The 20,277-nt window shown below is 34.0% G+C and overlaps 1 pseudogene; it reads left to right on the top strand.

Moving 5' to 3' along the window:
• The first annotated feature begins 221 nt into the window (after window positions 1–221).
• LOC138321884 (failed axon connections homolog) lies at window positions 222–19,402 on the top strand (annotated as a pseudogene).
• Window positions 19,403–20,277: the final 875 nt, after the last annotated feature.

The following is a 20,277-nucleotide window of genomic DNA, read 5'->3' as shown; positions in this document are numbered from 1 at the left end:
AATAAAAAGGACACAACTCCTCTAGTCTTACCGGTATACATATAATAGACTGTATATACCAATGTTGTATTCTCAAATTGGATATGTAATTGTTGAACTCTAAATTTATTATACTTTTTATTCATATACAAATATGGAAATTCACTATGTGAGCTATAGCCCACTCATCTGAAAAAAAATATAATAATATATTAATGATATATTGTAACTCACTATCCGGACCGAGTTAAATATCCCTTTTCTTTTAGCTTAATCAATACTCTGACCCAATTAAATGTTTGAATTTAACGTTACTATCTAATGCGACAACCTATAAGCTCTTATCTGACGTTGATCATCCGAAACAACTCCATCCTCAATCCGCCCCTTTACATTATGTACATGGAAGTTTTTCATGCAAAGGTAACACAAATGTATATATTATTAATATTGTATATAATAATGTGTCTAAACATTTATCTTGGTGTAGCTATATTATCAATTAAAGCGAATAGTCGGGCAAAGAAGGGCTAAAATCGGTAAAATGGTGTTAATATATCCAGTATAATTCCTTATGAAATAGAAAAATAAAATCAAAATCGCTCTGTATGCGAAGAAATTAATATTTATTATGGGAATCCTAATGCGTCCTCCCGGCCGGCTATCAGTGCAGTTCAATCTTAACGCATGCGCAACATCCACCACTCTCCGTAGTAAACAAAACATGACTACCGTAGTTTTGAACCAAAAGGTTTCCGCCAAAACAACCAACTGACTCACCTAAAATGCGAACGAAAAGGCAATGGAGCAGCGACAATCCCAACAAATGACTCGGTAAACATTACGACGCATGGAGAGTGTTAATACAACTTGTTATAGTGAAGAGAACAGTTCAAACGAGTACGCGGCTCCGGACCGCTACTGTACGTACCTAGGCCTACTACCCGGTACTCCCTGCTCAGCTGATAGTGAGTGAGTGACTCTTCGTATTTTGATCATTATGTAAATAGTCCCTAGCAGTATTTTTTTCATGAATGAGTGGTCACATATGGTCACATGTTTCATACCTGTTCCCCAATCGCGTAAAACGTAACCCTGGGGTAAATAGCGGTTCTTTCGTGGGGCCTCTTTAGGGGTAATGAATGCCCTGTATATTTATAAAATGTACCGTTGTAATGCATGTACAGTTAGAATGTAACCGCTAGTGCATTATCAAGCTAAGATTTGTTTCAATTAATCTATAATATTATGCTACCGATCAATTCATACAGTTCTGATGTATATATTTATAGATTTTTAATTTGTAAATTATTGTTCTGTATATGTTCTGGTAGTGTACGTTATACACATACATTGTATGTAGGATTTACATTGTAGGTTAATTGGTAAAATTGTATTGTATATGTTCTGATATACACATATACATATGTACATGTAGGTTTTAGCTTGTTCTTTAGATATATATGGAGGACACATACAGTATTATTTCTGGTCATAATAATAAATAGTGTTTGTATATTTATTACAACTGTACCTGGTTCATGTGTATATGACAAACTTTACAGAGTTGAAATGTACTGCAGCCATGTATCATTTATAATTATTCTGAATTTTTGTTGGAACTATAGATAATGAATTTTGTATCTTTTTTGAAACAATATGTGATTCTATTAAATGCATCAGTGACACATTCACAACTTATAAAATGTTTTCTCTACCATAACAAAAAAAAAAAAAAAAACCTGTAGAATGAACCTACATTTATTCATTTATATATATTTGAATTTGATCATTTCAATTTTTGTCATATTCAACAGATATAAAAAATTGTTGGTTCTTTTTTTTTCAGGCACCATGCATGCATAGTGACATGAATACAGAAAGTTCATCATCCCTTGGACCTGTATACAAGTGTATGTATACATATACATACAATTAGCATCATATGAAGACTGACTGACAAAGGTGTAACCCATAATGGTTAATTTGATTTCACTGTGTTCACAACGGACGTACTCGTGGCCATATGTGTGTAAGCTGATTACTGTCAGTCGGGCAGTTAAGCACCTTTCGAATACATGTGTCCCTATCATCAGAATTTGGCGATATTAACGAGGGTCTTTATATGTTTATTTTATTCATTTGTTCCCGTAAAATGTGATGGCTGGATGGCGGTAGGCGGGTTTGGCGATAATAACGAGGTGTATTTGTATGGAGGGGAAATCCAGTTCTGAAAAATTTTCATGGCGAATCAAGCTAGTTTTGGGCGGTAAAAAGTGGGGTGGAAATACTTCGGGGGTTTTTTACTGTATTCATAGACATACAATTAGCAACATTTGAAGACTGAAGGAATGTTGATTTGAGTGCACTCTTGAAAGTAAACTTTTACCAAATTATGGACCTATACGATCATGAAACAGAATTTTTTAAACAGTTATTATTAAATTTATTTTTAAATGTTTCTTTCAACTGTAATCATTAAATAAAATTATGATGCAATACTTTTTCATTGTTTAACTTTGTAGAAATATTTGTTTATATTAGTCCTCTAGATCCAGTGATTATAATTCTTGCATCCATATGCCTGCCCATTTGTTTGTCAGGGCTTGTGAGATAGCTTTTCAATTACTTTTAAAATATAAGGATTTTTTTTTACATATAGCAATATAGATACCATTGTCTTAAGATTTCTAAATTCTACTTTACAAGAGTAGACTCAACATATAAATCAAATCATAAAACTAGCAAGTTATCTGAAATGTTACAAATCTTTTTGTCTGAACCAAATTTCGCATTTATTGTCTATGTGTAACTTGTACATAGACCATTTATGTATCAATACTGTAGTAACAGTGATTACAAACACATAGACTAAAATGTAGTATGTAGTACTATGTACATCTGTCTTTGATTTGAGTTCTAAACAAAAAAGTGGTACCTATTGGGAAGTTGTGACTTGGGCGGGGGGTGAAATACAGAAGAAATAGCTACACATGGAAAAAAGAAAGATATACAGTACCATATGGATTCAAAGTTGCTCCAAAATCAATGAGACTAAATAACCAAAAAAACGCCATGTAAACCCCAAATATGCAATGACCAGATCAATGATAAAGCACCATTCCACTTTCAGTTATCTGTAGCTATTTCTTCTATATTTCAACCCCCCACCCAAGTTACACACATACCTGATTGATTGTCATGTTATTTCAGGTTCCTTTTCAGGTATTATTCCTAAAAACCAAAAAGGGTTTACACACTGTGTACTCTCAAAGGAAGGGAACCACTGCATTCAAAAATGGAATTTACATTTCCATCTTAATTTTGAAATTTTCAATTTAATTATTAATTACTGGACTATTAAAACAGTATAGAACCCCTCGGCTACAGACAAAGTACTGTGGTACACATTTCTCTTAATTAATTACTTTTCTTCCAACTCAATCATCTTTTTCTCCAGAGCACAAAAAAGAACAGGAAACAACAGAAAAGGAAAGTAACATACATGTAGGCCTATATGTTTTCTGGAAATATATTTGATGTGTTAATTCTCACAGCATAGGCCTATATGAATGTCAAGAATTAAATATTATCAATGTTTGAGAGAATTTCCTAGTTGTAATTCTATAGCAGCTACATGGAATGTACGTTTACATATATACATTGTACAATACATATACATCATAAAAGTTTCTTTCCTTCCAGCTGGACATTCATGTCATCTCTCTCCAAAACTCAAATATTGTTTACAAAAAAAAAAAAAAAAAAAAAAAAAAAAACACAGAGACATACATATAATTTAATTAAATCTCTGCAAAACACTACACGAATAATTGAACACATATATTGTACTTGTAAAATATCTATGTATGAGCTAATTTATTTTCACATCTTTGACAGCTACATGCATGGACGTTGTATGGAACGTTTTCGTGTGGTTTTAAATGGGAAATTATGTTACGATTATTTGTATTTAACCTTCATGATTCGGTTGATGTAAAATACGACGAATGCGATGCTGCAATAATTGCCCCTTGCCGGGGCCCCATCTCTGCATCGGCAGAATATTTGTGTCGATTTCCATGTATAAAGATGCTTTTATCGAAAAATGATTACAAAGCATTGTCATTAATGTAAGAATACTTCATTTGCATCAAATGTATCATCTCAAAACAACAATTTACATACCGCATTAGTGGTTTATCACACGAAACGAAACCGACACGACTGAGAAACACATGTTTAGCGAATTTATATTTAGAACTGTGCTAAATTTACACGGGGCTTCCCCAAAATTTCAATGGTCAAAACTGGACACCGTAAGCAGAACTTGACCATAATTATGGTATGCAATGACTTTTGGAAGGCCAAAGAACGCATTTAGACTGGTTTCCTTTCCCCGACTATTCACTTTAATGAATGCCTATCGGAACCCCACCGAAATTATGTGGAAGTAGTTGTGGTCACTGACAGTCACCTCATGCTGTCTTTTGAGAAATCTCACCATTTTGACAATGGATAGAATCTATATGTATACAGTCAATACGATTGACTTGCATGGGGCATTTGCCAGTGGCTTTACTTCCACTGTAGGAATTAAATCAGAACACATATATAGTTTTCAATTATGTCTTATTCATTTCCTCTCTTTATCCGACGATACTGAAAGATACACAATTTTCTACTCCATATTCTTCTCAAATGATCATTTCTCACTTATTGCTATCTTGTTAATTATAACCATGTGTATGGATGTAGAAAAAAATCCAGGTCCTTTACGCAGTCTTGATATAGCATACCTCAACATCCGATCAGTACGTAACAAGCTTGATGTTATTGAAGCAGAACTTAATAAAAAAGATATCGTTTGCTTACTGAAAGCAATTTAAATGATACAGTAATTGATTCTGATTTATGCCTTGAAAATTTTTCTTCAAAAATTCTTAGAAAGGACCGACACCTGCGACCCGGGGGTGGCATTTTAATATATCATAAGGAAAATGTCATTGTAAAGAGAAGGGTTGATTTTGAGACAAATGATTTAGAAGTATTGTGGACTGAAATTGTATTTGGAAACAGTAAAGTAATTTTAGGTTGTATATATAGACCTCCAGATAGTAATATTGACTACTGGAATAAACTTGATACTATGCTTGATCATGTTACTGATGACTCGAAACAAACAAATGCTGATATTATTATCACTGGTGATATCAATGTAAATATGCTCACCATACAGCCTAATTCCACTTTTAGTAGACTCCTCAGCAAATATAATATGACAAACTTTGTAAATGATTTTACTAGAGTAACACCTGATTCCTCTACCTCAATTGACATTGTTCTTACAAATAACAATACCATTGTTAAAAATACACATATAACACCTCCGATATGCAGTGATCATTCTGTTATTAATTTCAGTTTTTGTCATTCTGTTTTTAAACAACATACATATGCTAAAAACATTTATCTCTATAATGAAGCGGATGTTGTCAAGATGAATCAAATGATAAATAATATTGACTGGGTAAGTATTGGTGAACACCATGATGTAGATAGTTTCAATTCCATACTTAGTGATACTATAAATAGGGTTATGAATGAATGTATACCTCAAAAGAAAATAACTGTAAGACCTAATGACAAGCCATGGATGACAGGTGAGATTAGGCTAAAAATTAGACAGAGAAATAGAGTTCATAAAAAAGCAGTTCAAACTAATAATCCAGCTCATTGGGAAAATTTTAGAAATCTTAGAAATGAAACCATAACTTTGATTCGTAATGCAAAATCTGTATATTTGGATAATTTAGAAAAATCTTTAAATGATATAAATACTTCTTCGTTTAAATGGTGGAAAACCGCAAAAACTCTACTTAAGTTCAATAATAAACACTCTATTATTCCACCATTAAATTATAACAATTCTTTCTTGTTCCATCCTATAGATAAAGCCGAAGGTCTTGTTGACTATTTTACATCAATATCAACTTCTTCTGATAATATTGATCCTTTGCCTGCTGTCCCAGAATCTCCTAACATACTTGATAATATTTTAATTCAGGAACAGGAAGTCAGAGATCAAATAATTATAATAAATGGAAATAAACCTGCTGGCTCTGATGGCATAATACCTAAAGTCCTGAAACTTCTTTTATCATCAATTGTTACACCCTTAACTATTTTATTCAACAAAACATTATCAACTAGCTTTGTTCCTTCGTCTTGGAAACTTTCTAATATTAATGCTATTTATAAAGGCAAAGGTAGTGATAATGACATTTCAAATTACCGACCAATTTCAATCACATCTTGTCTTAGTAAAATATTAGAAAAGATTATCTTCAAACATTTATACAATCTTCTTGTTGAACATGAAATGTTATCAAAATTCCAATCAGGATTTATTCGAGGAGACTCGACTATTTATCAATTACTCTCAATGTATGACACATTTATAAAAAAAAATAGATGAAGGGCTAGAAACTAGATCTATTTTTTGTGATATTAGCAAAGCCTTTGATCGGGTTTGGCACCCCGGATTACTTTATAAGCTTGAAATGTATGGTGTTAAAGGTAATGTCTTAAATTGGTTTAAAAGTTATCTAGACAATCGTCAACACAGAGTTATAACTGAAGGTTTCTCCTCTTCATATCGTCAGGTAAGTGCGGGTGTCCCCCAGGGCTCAGTTCTCGGTCCTTTTCTTTTTCTAATCTATATAAATGACATAACTGATTGTATAACAAATGATAAAAGACTATTTGCAGATGATACCTCTCTTTTTAAGGTCACAGACATTTCTCCTTTAGATACAGCAAATAGTTTATCTGAGGACCTTGAAAATATAGATAAATGGTCTAAAAAATGGGATATTAAATTCAACCCAGATAAAACAGAATCGCTTACTTTCAGTCGCAAAAGAAATATTATATGTCCAGATGTCTTATTCCAAAATGAGGTTATCAAAAATGTCAAGAACTACAAACGTCTAGGCTTATTTCTTTCTGAGGATGGTAAATGGCACTACCATATTCACTACATTTACAAAAAAGCTTGTAATCGTATAAACCTTATAAAAACTGTTAAATATAAATTGAGTCTAAAATCTTTAACTAAAATATATGTTTCATATATAAGACCATTATTAGAATACGGTGATATCTTGTTTGATAATTGTACACAACAGGAAGCATTACTTCTTGAATCTATTCAAATAGATGCTGCCCAAATTATCACTGGACTGCGTAAGGGAACATCTCATTATAAACTTTACTCAGAACTTGGCTGGGATACACTTGCCACAAGGCGCAAAAAACATAGACTTGTCCTTCTTTATAAAATTTTATCAGGAACTGCTCCCTCCTATCTAAACGAATTAATTGAACAATACTTTAATAATGAAAACCCATATTTATTAAGAAATGAAAGATTATTTGCAATTCCTTTTAGTAGATCTACCATTTATGCTAATAGTTTTATTCCAAAAAACTCTGAAAGATTATAATGAACTTGCACTTAGATTTGATTTAACCAATATCACCTCTATTAACCAATTTAAAAAACTTCTAAACCAGAATATTAGTGATATTACACCCACAGATAATGCTAAGTACAAAACTTTTTTAAATTCAGGCAAAAGGAAAGATAATATTCTGATATGTCAATTACAGAACTGCTGTAGTAATTTAAACTTTGATCTTTATAATGATCACTTAGCAGAATCACCATTGTGCGAGTGTGGTAATGCATATGAAACCACTGAACATTACTTCTTCTCCTGTAGTAATTACAATGAACAGCGCAGAACTCTCCAAAATAAGTTAATAGATTTTACTCATAACCATTTTGACCTTCAAATACTTTTGTCTGGCTGCAATGATTGTAATAATGAAACAAACTTGAATATCTTTCAGTGTACACTAGATTTTGTAAGGGCTACTAATAGATTTCATAACATATAACCACCATCATAATAACTTCTAATTATATGATTCATCAATAACTTTGAAGAATTGATTAACTAATCGTGGTTAAAGATAACATACCTTAATTCATAAAATTAGTGTTCTGAAAAACACTTCTATAATAGCATCTGTTCCGATGGGCATTTATCATTTATTAGTTGTAAATTTTACATATTATTATATAAATTGTCATACTTTTTAGCCCACCATCATCAGATGGTGGGCTATTCAAATCGCTTTTTGTCCGTGGTCCGTGGTCCGTCCTTCCGTCCGTCCGTCCGTCCGTCCGTCCGTCCTTCCGTCAGTTAACATTTCTTCCGTTACCGCTATTTCTCGGAAGGCTGAAGGATCTTCTCAAATTTATAGTAGGTTCCCTAGGCCTAGTTGTGCTATTGTTTTAGGACCTGTTACAAGATGGCCGCCAGGCCGCCAACTTGGATTTTGATAGTTAAAGTTTGTTACCGCTATCTCAGTACATTTCCTGTACCCTATTCTGAAAGGGACTGAAGGGATCTTTCTCAAATTTCATATGTAGGTTCCCCTAGGGCCCTAGTTGTGCATATTGCATTTTAGGACTGATCTGTTAACAAGATGGCCGCCAGGCCGCCAACTTGGATTTTGATAGTTAAAGTTTGTTACCGCTATTTCTCAGAAAGTACTGAAGGGATCTCTCTCAAATTTCACATGTAGGTTCCCCTAGGGCCCTAGTTGTGCATATTGCATTTTAGGACCGATCGGTTAACAAAATGGCCGCCAGGCCGCCATCTTGGATTTTGATTGTTAAAGTTTGTTACCGCTATTTCTCAGACAGTACTGAAGGGATCTCTCTCAAATTTCACATGTAGGTTCCCCTAGGGCCCTAGTTGTGCATATTGCATTTTAGGACTGATCTGTTAACAAGATGGCCGCCAGGCCGCCATCTTGGATTTTGATAGTTAAAGTTTGTTACCGCTATTTCTCAGAAAGTACTGAAGGGATTCTCTCTCAAATTTCACATGTAGGTTCCCCTAGGGCCCTTGTTGTGCATATTGCATTTTAGGACCGATCGGTCAACAAGATGGCCGCCAGGCCGCCATCTTGGATTTTGATAGTTAAAGTTTGTTACCGCTATTTCTCAGAAAGTACTGAAGGGATCTCTCTCAAATTTCACATGTAGGTTCCCCTAGGGCCCTAGTTGTGCATATTGCATTTTAGGACCGATCGGTTAACAAGATGGCCGCCAGGCCGCCATCTTGGATTTTGATAGTTAAAGTTTGTTACCGCTATTTCTCAGAAAGTACTGAAGGGATCTCTCTCAAATTTCACATGTAGGTTCCCCTAGGGCCCTAGTTGTGCATATTGCATTTTAGGACCGATCGGTTAACAAGATGGCCGCCAGGCCGCCATCTTGGATTTTGATAGTTAAAGTTTGTTACCGCTATTTCTCAGAAAGTACTGAAGGGATCTCTCTCAAATTTCACATGTAGGTTCCCCTAGGGCCCTAGTTGTGCATATTTCATTTTTGAACTGATCGGTTGACAAGATGGCCTTTAAGCTGCCATCTTGGATTTTGATAGTTAAAGTTTGTTACAGCTATTTCTCAGAAAGTACTGAAGGGATCTCTCCCAAATTTCACATGTAGGTTCCCCTAGGGCCCTTGTTGTGCATATTTCATTTTGGGACCGATCGGTCAACAAGATGGCCGCCAGGCCGCCATCTTGGATTTTGATAGTTGAAGTTTGTTACCGCTATTTCTCAGAAAGTACTGAAGGGATCTCTCTCAAATTTCATGTGCAGGTTCCCTTAGGTCCCTAATTACATTTTGGGTCCGAACGGTCAACAAGATGGCCGACAGGCCACCATTTTGAATTTTGATAATTGAAGTTTGTTACCACTATTTCTCAGAAAGTACTGAAGTGATCTGTCTCAAATTTTATATGTAGGTACTCCTAGGACCTGAATATTGCATATTGGGACTAATCGGTCAACAACATCTTTGATTTTGATTATTGAAGTTTGTCAGTGTTATATATCTCAGAAAGTACTGAAAGGATCTTTCTCAAATTTCATATGTAGTAATATGTAGTAAAAAGTTGAAAAGCAGAGAAAAGATCCGTCTTTCTATTGTCAGACATAGATCATTCTTTGGTGGGCGCCAAGATCCCTCTGGGATCTCTTGTTAAAATATATGATTAATACATTTATCTTAGCTACATATCTGTTTAGGTAATTGTTAAAATTAATGCATGTGTCATGACAAGTATAAATTTAGAGCAAACTTTATCTCAATATTCTGCAACATTTTATCTTTTAAATCATATACATGAATACAGCATCCATGGTAGAATTTCTGAATCCCATTGGTGGATGACCATCGGCTTGTTAGCCACGTGGACTTTCTGGTCTGTATCTGGTGGGTGAAGGTAATTTCCTCATGGCTGCTGTATTCTCATTTCTTTATTATTATACTTTTTGAAAAACAAAACTACTATCTATTATCTCATTAATAATATATGATATATTGTCATGACTTATGAAACATATACTTTCAAATGTTTTCAAATACTCTTTCGTGTCATTTGTATATATACATTTTGTTACCAAGGATAGAACTTATATAGGCACTGCCTGTTGTTGGATCCTATTTCAACTTGTTTGTTTGAGATAAAATTTTGTTGAAATGAGTCAGTTAATAACATTATATCTCCCTGATATAATATATAATAGTGACCTACTGACTTCACAAATAGGAATAAAAAATCACATGTCTGGTTTATGAAAATATGTTAATTCTAATTGTTCATCATAGCTTATTGTATTAGTTTTAGGTTTTCTGTGAGGCAGCAGAGTTAAGGAAATTATGATGCTGTACCATAAAAAGGTGTACCCCACATATTTTTCTTTACTTTCTACACCTCTACTTATCAATTTTTTCTTGTCATTCTGATATATCACAATTACATACACAGCGAGCGTTCTAGTTTGTGACTCTTTCAACATGGCGCTGGCAAAGGTAACGGATGTGATAGCAGACCTCCCTGTAGGTGTCCGGGCTGTGGGAGGAACAGTCCTGACAGGGGCGGTGCTGGCAGCTGTATGGAGGGTTCTCAAGGGACGTCACTCCAAAAGGTAATGATAAATGTGATGCGACAATATTAGATAATATAAGTATCCTCGATATTTAGTTAAGGCCGGGTTTCTCTCACTAACGTATTACGATACAGTCATAATAGACATAGCCTATAGAAGAAGAGAGTGTACATGTATATGTCATTTTGTACAGGTGAAGTAGACAGTAAACAACATTGATGTTGCAAGCTAAAAACGTTATGAGTACATACAATCAGACCATGAAATTAAGGTCTACAATTTCATTTCACATTTTTACAGTTTTCGACGGAAAAACTTTCTGTCTTTTTTATTCGTTTTCATGCTGGCTAATTTGCATGCGGTTTTCACACCGGAAACTATATTCAGCCAATCAAAACAGACTACGTCAGAGATTCACTACAAACAGTAACTTTACACGGAGAAAATTCTTATTAGTGAGGGAATCTCATGAAAGTCGATATGGTAGGATTAATTGTTTTATCACTAGGCCTCGTATAGCAGTGATCGTTTGTCGTGTACCGTGGCTTACACGAATTTGGGTCAGAACGATAACAGGCTAACTACTTACCACTAACCAGTGTATGAGATTGCATTTGGAAATAATTGAACTTGTAGAATGGAACGTCAAACACTAGGAAAGTCCACACTCGCATGTGTGTGAGCCTTTTTGGTACAGCCAATACTCGTGTCATGTTGTGACTTCATCGGAGTACGGTTAAAACGGCCCCACTGCAATAACGGCCCCAGTTAAAACGGCCCCAGTAACGGCCTCACTTTTATATAGGCAGATATAAGACAAAGCTTCATCTCCCCTCCCAAATATCCACATATATAATTCGGTTGGTGTCCCGTTTAGGGCATGCATGCTTTGATTACATGAGAGTTAGATTTATAATCCCCCTGCTTTTTTGCGTACCCAACAGTATAGATAGTGGCTAGGGATTTATTGATAAGCTAAATAGGCGCATATAGTGTGTATAACAGGGCCTAACAAGTACTGATTAGGTATTTAATCACATCTATCTATAGGCGAACGGGACCGTTATAGACATGTGTCTAAGGATAGTGTCGACAGAAGGGGAAAGACTTTTGTTATGTCTTACCACGTAAATTCATCTTATACATATATGTATGTTGTCACGTATTTACAAATGCAAATAATTTCTAATTTATAACTAATTTTAACAACACATCATTTTATATGCATTTCAATACATAAACTAAATAAGCCTTCGGCGATCGCAACCCATTATAGCGACTGACCGCAGGGACCATTCAGACAATACGCAAAGCTATCGGCCCTATAGTTTATCTGTATGTTCTATATGTGTTCATTGTTTTTGTGAACGTCCGTGACCGTCCTTAATATGTAATTTTATTTGTTCTTCTTGTGTCTTGACAAAATTGCAGATCGCCTCGAAAATCCGTCAATCTTTTGTCCACACTGTTAGAATTACTTTAGTAGTTCTTTGCCCTATATGTATACTGTCAGAAACATCTAATATATGTTTCTGATATTGTATAAGCGTCTCAATATGAAAATATAATACATCAGATTAAAACAAATATACATCATAGAGCATGCATATAGGTCACACAACTTTAATAATAGGAGCCATGAATATAAATCACACTAATATTTTATTCGTTTTTCCAGTAAGTTCAAACACTGACTTTTTATTTCATAAATCCTATTTCAGATTCAATAAATTGTTTTTGCGTCATGGTCATCATTTTCTTGAATTCGAAAGTGGACTTTATCAACCAAAACACTATGTCGTGTACTAAAACAGTAATATAATGTCATTGTATGAAACAATGTATCTTCATGATAATATACACATATAGCATAATGACAGAGACCATTATTATGTGTGACAGAGGTTTATACAGATTATGCTGTAGTAATTGAAATAGACATAAACTCATTTACCTCTTCGCTAAATCTAATTAACCCTGCCTGTCTATAAACAGATTTGATGTAGCCAACCCCACAGCCCTACACACAATATGAAAGATAATGTATGTTTATCACAATAATTCCAAAACATCCCGGTTTATAATGTACACTGTAATTGAGAAACGGGATACAATGGTGCTAGGAAGAAGAGGAAACAGTCGAATGGATACTTTATATAAGGGATGTATGGTCGTACAAATGTATTTGGTTTGGGATATCGAGTTAAGTATGAATGCAACTGAAGACCGCAGTTAACCGAAATGATACTATTCCTTAAAATATTAAAACATTTGAAATATTGATATCCAATTTATAATATTAATTTAGCTCTATTTATTCAAATGGCGGCTTCAGGCACTTTCATACTTAACTAACCAGACAACAATAACGATATGGCCAAACCCAAGGACGGTCATATTGACAAAAAGTACATAAACGTTTTTTCCGTCCAAGTACTTTCAGTACTTTGATTACTGATTGTAAAGTGATTTCTGCAAGTTCTATCTAAACATACATTTAAAAGGCATAAGAACAAGAATTTTACAGTACATAAATACTGTGTTGTAAGCATGTTTGTCGGTTCATTTGATTTATTTGCACAGTATATTCCATCAAATATGATGGTATTCAATAGATTACTGAAGAAAAAAATAACATGTCAATATGTTTGCTCAGTTATGGCATATATAACTTAAACGTCTGTCTGAACTTGCAATGATAACATATTTGTCTTGATTTAGCAAGTTCGGATGATTTAATGCAACGAAAAAAGGTTAATATGACGAAGTTTATACCTTAAATTATAAAAATGAATAATAATGTTTTACGATGTTGTCATATAAATTGTGGATTGGGGCAATGTGTATACACATGTATCAGATTTTAGTACATATATATTTTTTTCAAACAGCAAAGTTTATCCCCCAACACTATAGTTATCCACCAGATCGGACGAGGTACGTATGTCCCAAGCTTTTCACCATTTGCCATTAAATTGGAGACGTTCTTACGGATGGAGGGCATCCCGTATGAGGCAAGTATTCGACGTTTTAGTCAAATTTGATAAAATGTAATAAAAAAAACATTCGATAAACAGTATTGAGATAAAACATAAATGATCTTGATTGTTAAAGCCAGCAATGTCTATTTTTCATTACATCAGATACAAACGTGGGCTGCAATCTGAACATGGAAGTTTGTAGACTCTAGCTTTTCCAACATCTATGGAAGTGTCTGTATAACTGACACCGGATAATTCATTGCAGTACGTAATTTGATTCTACAATATCCACAATACTAGATCTAATCGCCATTCATCAAACCGGCCCAACAATAACACAAATATAATTTAATGTCGTGTCCTTTCATTTAAATTAGTTAACATTTCACTACGTCAAGGCAACAATCGTAAGACTTTAATTGCGATTTAATTTCGAAGGTGGAGCATAGTTTGTTTAGGAGAGCAAAGAAAACTCAGAAGATTCCGTTTTTAGAGTACAATGGAGTGGAGATACCGGACAGTGAGTTTATCATTGAGTTTCTGAGCAAAGAGAAAAACTTCGACCTGAATAAAGGGCTCACACCAGAGCAAATTGGAATCGGCAGGGCCTTCCAGAAAATGGCGGAGGAAAACACATTCTGCTGAGTCGATTTCACTTTAATTTATTAACATTTTCAACATATATTTGATTTGGTTTACTTTTGTAATTACCTTTAATTTATAAACGTGATGCATTAACAAAACAAATTATGTAAAGTATATTTGTATCGGTAGATTTTTTGTTTTATGGACGAGATTTCGGAAACGGAGTTAGGTTTGCAATATAAGCAATAAAACATGTGTATTGTAGCCTAGGTGCAATCAATTATTGGGGGGGTGGACCTCGGTCGTCTTTCATTATTTTCATGAGTGGCTATTTAATTTGACAATTTGTGTTTTATTTTAGACTTTAATTGTGTAATGTTGTCCTAATTGGCTAGCCCAATTACTTTTGTTTTTTACGCATATGTGTAGATTAAAAAATCATTTTCAATAACAATTTGTTTACTTGAGTGTTTTTTATTGTCTAGGTGTTCCGGAATAGATCGATGGGTGCTTGATGAAACCTGTGAAGGATGGAAGACTGTTGGTTTGTCTTCACTGATGGCGTAAGTTATGTTTTGACATTTTCAATGATTCCAGCTTCCTGCTACCTAAATGTAGTTGAATGCACAAGATCCATCCTTCCGCATTCATGTTCTTAATTGTAATTTATTAAAAAATACGAGTGGCCATTCTTCATTATGTGGTGCTGTCATTCATGCTAGAAAAGAGCACACTTTCTTTTTTGTTTTGCCATTAGGGTGCTCTCGTATTTTTCCAAAGGTTCAATACAGAACAGATAAACACGTCTCTTTCTCTATATATTTAAATTTATTATAGGGCGTTACTGAAGCGCACAGCACGGAAGATGTTCTACACTCAGGGTATAGGGCGATTTTCGCCTGACCAAATCCGTCATATTATGTCAGAAGATCTCAAGTCATTGTCATACTATCTAGGTAAGTACGGTTCAGTAGAATACTGACCAATCAGTTCATTTCTTCAAAATATTATTTGTTATCACTCGCCTTCCCAATACAGTCAAACCTGAATTTAGCGGCCACTTAGAGACTTATAACAAAAGATTAGTTGCTATCACTCTTTTTCCCAATACAGTTAATCCTGTATTTAGCGGTCACCCAAAGATGCCATTACTCTCCTTCCCAATTCATTCAAATCTGTATTTAGCGGCCACCCAAGGGATTTGTAACAAAAAAAGATGATTTTCCTTTACTTAACTTCCCAATACAATCATATGGCTGCCACAAAAACAATCTACCATTACACTTATAGAGTTTTACATAATAATCGGTAAAATGGCTATCACATGATATTGATACTTATTGGGGGACGAATTGAATTGCCAATGACCATGTAAGACTTTGATAGGAGGCGATTTCTATACAATATACTTTATTTGTTCAAACGCTACCTCAATGGAATATCATTCGTTTTTGTTGATTCAGGATCAAAGAAATTTCTGTTTGGTGAGAAAGCGTGTAAATTTGACTGTGCCATATTCGGAATTCTGGCGGAGATTAAATGGGCATCATTTGGAGGATTTGGGAAGACCGTCATAAAGGGTAGGTTTTATTAATAAACACAATATATCATTAGAGATTTGATTTTCTCCATCGAAGTAATTGTCTTTTATTCCTATATTCTTAAAATTCAAATATCTTAAATAAAAATATCTGTAATAAGCAAAAAACAAAATTCCATGATTGATTTTATTAATATTATTCCTTATGTTTGAAATTGTATTATTAAAAATAAATTTCGGTAATATTACATTGTTAAGCTGGCCCCGATTTCTCGAAACAAACTTAAGTCAAAAACTGACTTAAGTCATACATTTCCTGCCCTTTTGTTTCGAGAAATCGGTGCCAGGTCCTTTAAAACAAAATTTAGTTAACCTTTATGGCCTAAAATCGATGTAGATCACAAACAAGTATTACAATGTTTGGCATATTTAATTAAAAATGAGCGAAAATTAAATACAATATAGTTAAATGCAGGCAAACCCTGATAGTATGATTGCTCTGTTACAGAATATCCAAACCTTTGTGATTACTGTGATCGAATGAAGGAGACGTTCTGGCCAGACTGGGACACAGTTATACAGAAAAGCAATCCTAAATAACCCATTCTCATCCATCAGAGTTACTTCCTTTCATTTCACTCTGTCAGTTGGCAGCGATAGCTTGACAGCCGATGGGTGCCGAGAATGAAATAACCAAACTTCATGTAATTAGTTTTTAAACCAAGAAACACGGCCGATAAATTGTCTCGATCATTGAGGTTATATGAATTCAGGCCTCATACAAGCACATGCATTGCTATATCCTATTAGTAAAGTTTCTGGTCAATTTTTAATTAATCTGCAATTATAACTAATGTTTGATATGACTGGAGTCATAGATACATACCTGATAAACAAACTAAAACCCAATATTTGACTGGAGGTTTAAAGCCTCTTAGGAGTTTGTTTCACAGATGTCCGAACTTGGAAACAGTATCTATACCTGTACAGCTGGTGCTATTTTAGGAAATACAGTACAGCAAAAGCAGTATTGTCTGACAGATTTGAATACATTTTCGATTCAAACATATTTTTTATTGTCAAAAATACAATAATGGATTAGGCACAAGTTATCACAACTTAATAATGCCTTCTCCATAATACATGTATATACAATACTTTGACAGCATACAATCATATAATTATGTATATATACAGAAAATATTGAAGAAGAAATAGAAAAAAAATCAAAATGAGTTTGTTGTTACAGACTTGACCTAAAATCTAGCACTATCTTTAATAAAGGTTTGTACCCATTGAAATATCATTTGGTTTTCCATATTGGACAAGTGTGGAGCACCATAAAGCAAAATATTAATTGAAATATTACCATATTGTGAAACATTACGGAATAAAACATCCCTTTGCCTAGTATAAAGACTACATTCAAAAAAATAATGAGTTGCATTTTCACATTGATTACCACATGCGCATGATGGGTCGTTAATTATATTTACTCTGTACAAATCATAGTTCAGACTGCTACACGAATGTCGCAATCTTGTATGTAAAATATTAAACTTCCTTTTCCCAGTAAAATAATAAACGGGTAAAGAATTTACATCAGATTGTATCAATGTTTTGAAGGTACGAACGGATGGCTGCTCTCTGACATTGCTAGGCAAATAATTCCATAATCTAATAGAAGATGGCAAGAAAGATTCAAGTGAACATGACAAACGAACTTTCGGAATAACATAGTTTTCTCTATTTCTCATGTTGTAGGCGGATCGCTCTCCAACTTTAGGAGGAAGGATATTGGTCAGATAAGATGGGGTTAGGTTATTATGGAGTTTATACATTAGAATAAGTTTTTTTATTTTTTCTTCTTTTTACTAGAGGTACAAGATTGGTTTCGAAATAGAGTGAGTCTTTACTTGAGAAGGATGGCATACCCGTTATGATTCTTGCCGCCTCAAGCTGCACTTGTTCGAGTTTGTTAACATCTCCCAGAGAGCAACCATCCCATACTTCGCACGCATATTCCAACACAGGCAACACAAATGCTTTATATATCCTTAATAAAGTTTTCCTATTGAGTAAAAATTTTAACTTACGTAATGCCGAAAGTTTTTTTCATACACGATTTTTGAATTTCTGAAATGTGTAACGACCACTTAGCATCTGCACTAAATGTCACACCTAAGTGCCTATGACTGTCAACGCATCTTAAAATTTCATCACCAAAAGAAAGTTGCAAGGGATGCAGGTTTTCAGAGTTGGATACTAGTAAAACGTCCGTTTTTTGAGGATTAAATTTAGTGAGCCAATCTAGAGACCATCTGTTTAATCTATCTAAATCTCTATTAAGATTTAATTCAATATCGTGAACAGAGGATGAAGAATACATCAAAGAAGTGTCATCAGCAAATAGACGTGATACACTATCTAAATTGTCAACTATATCATTAATATATATTAAAAACAAAAGAGGCCCTAACACACTTCCTTGTGGGACTCCAGCATTGGTGCAACCTGTGCTGGAATATTCGTTTTTAACAATTACCTGCTGTTGTCTACCTGATATATAACTTTTCATCCAATTAAGCAAATTACCTTTTATGCCATACGCATTCAATTTAAATAACAGACCCTTATGCCATACTCGATCAAATGCCTTGGAGATATCACAAAATATAAGACAGGCATGTTTCTTTTGTTCAAGTGAACAACATATAGTATTATACATTTCTATTAATTGATGAACCGTTGAATGGTTCATCATAAAACCAGACTGTTTTTCATAAAACAATGAATTTTCAAAAAAGAAATTGTAAATATGTTTGAACATAACTCTTTCAAAAACTTTACCTAGACAAGATAGCAACGTTATAGGTCTATAATTGGATACCAAATGCCTATCCCCTTTTTTGAATAGGGGTAGAACAATACCTTTTTTCCAAGTTTCTGGAAAAATATTAAGATTTAATGACATATTGAATAGAAGAGCCAATGGCTTACACACAGTATTTGCAGTATATTTTAACATATGATGACTAATATTATCATGACCAGATGCTTTACCTAATTTAAGAATTTTTAAAATATCACAAATTTCATTACTGGTTACCACAACAGATTCAAGCACAGATTCTGTACGAGATTCAAAAATAGGCAGAGGTTTATTTCTGTCATCTATCGTGGAAATAGAACAAAAGTATTTATTGAGAATGTTTGCCTTTTCAGAATCACCTATTTCTACATTTCCCGTATCATCGTTTAATAAAGGTGGTATAGCTTCTTTGTTGTTCGACTGTTTAAAAATTTTCCTTACCAATCTCCAATATGCTTTAGGATCACTAGTATTAAGATTATCAATAACATCGCCCACATTTTCATAAAAAACTTCTCTAGCATATTTTTTCATGTTATTGACTTTATTACGTTGTCTTTTAAACTTATCGATGTTGGATGCGGACTTAACTCGCAGACGGAGGCATTGTGTAGCCTATCTCGCAATCGGATGGCTTTCCGCAGATCAGAATTCATCCATAATTTATCATGTGGTCGTATATATACTTTTTTCCTTGGTATACATTCTTTAGCAAATAACAAAAACTGTTCGGTAAATTTAACGCTCGCAATATCAATTGACGTGTAATTAGAAAAATATGTTTCCCGGTCAAAAGAATTTATTAATATATTTAATTTTTCAAAATTTGCATGTTTGTATGACCAAACTTCACGAATATAGGTTCGTGAAAGGCTAATAGGCGTAGATAAAAATACGACACATGCGTCATGGTCGCTGATATCACGATCAACTGAAATTACATGTGAATCTATACATTTCGAAATATCACTTAACAAAATAGGATCGAGTAAACTGTGTCTTGTGGCCCCATACCTGGTCGGTTCATTTATAACATTGCTTAAGTCAAGCTCCAACATAATTTGCTTTAAAATGTGATTATTTGATAGAGTTAACATATCAATATTAATGTCACCAACAATAATAACATTTGGTGTACTTTCTAAAGCTTTTTCAACTGAATATTTAAAATTCTCCCAAAAAGGATGACGTGAGTTTTCGGGTCTATAAACAGTACAGATTAAAAAAATTTGACGTGCTATTTCCACCTGAATCCAGATTACTTCTCCGCCTTGAAATTCTAA

This window comes from Argopecten irradians, chromosome 4, assembly GCF_041381155.1.
Source record: "Argopecten irradians isolate NY chromosome 4, Ai_NY, whole genome shotgun sequence".
Taxonomy (NCBI): Eukaryota; Metazoa; Mollusca; class Bivalvia; order Pectinida; family Pectinidae; genus Argopecten; species Argopecten irradians.
The sequence above is the reverse complement of the archived record's forward strand: the minus strand, read 5'-3'. Positions and strand labels throughout refer to the sequence as shown.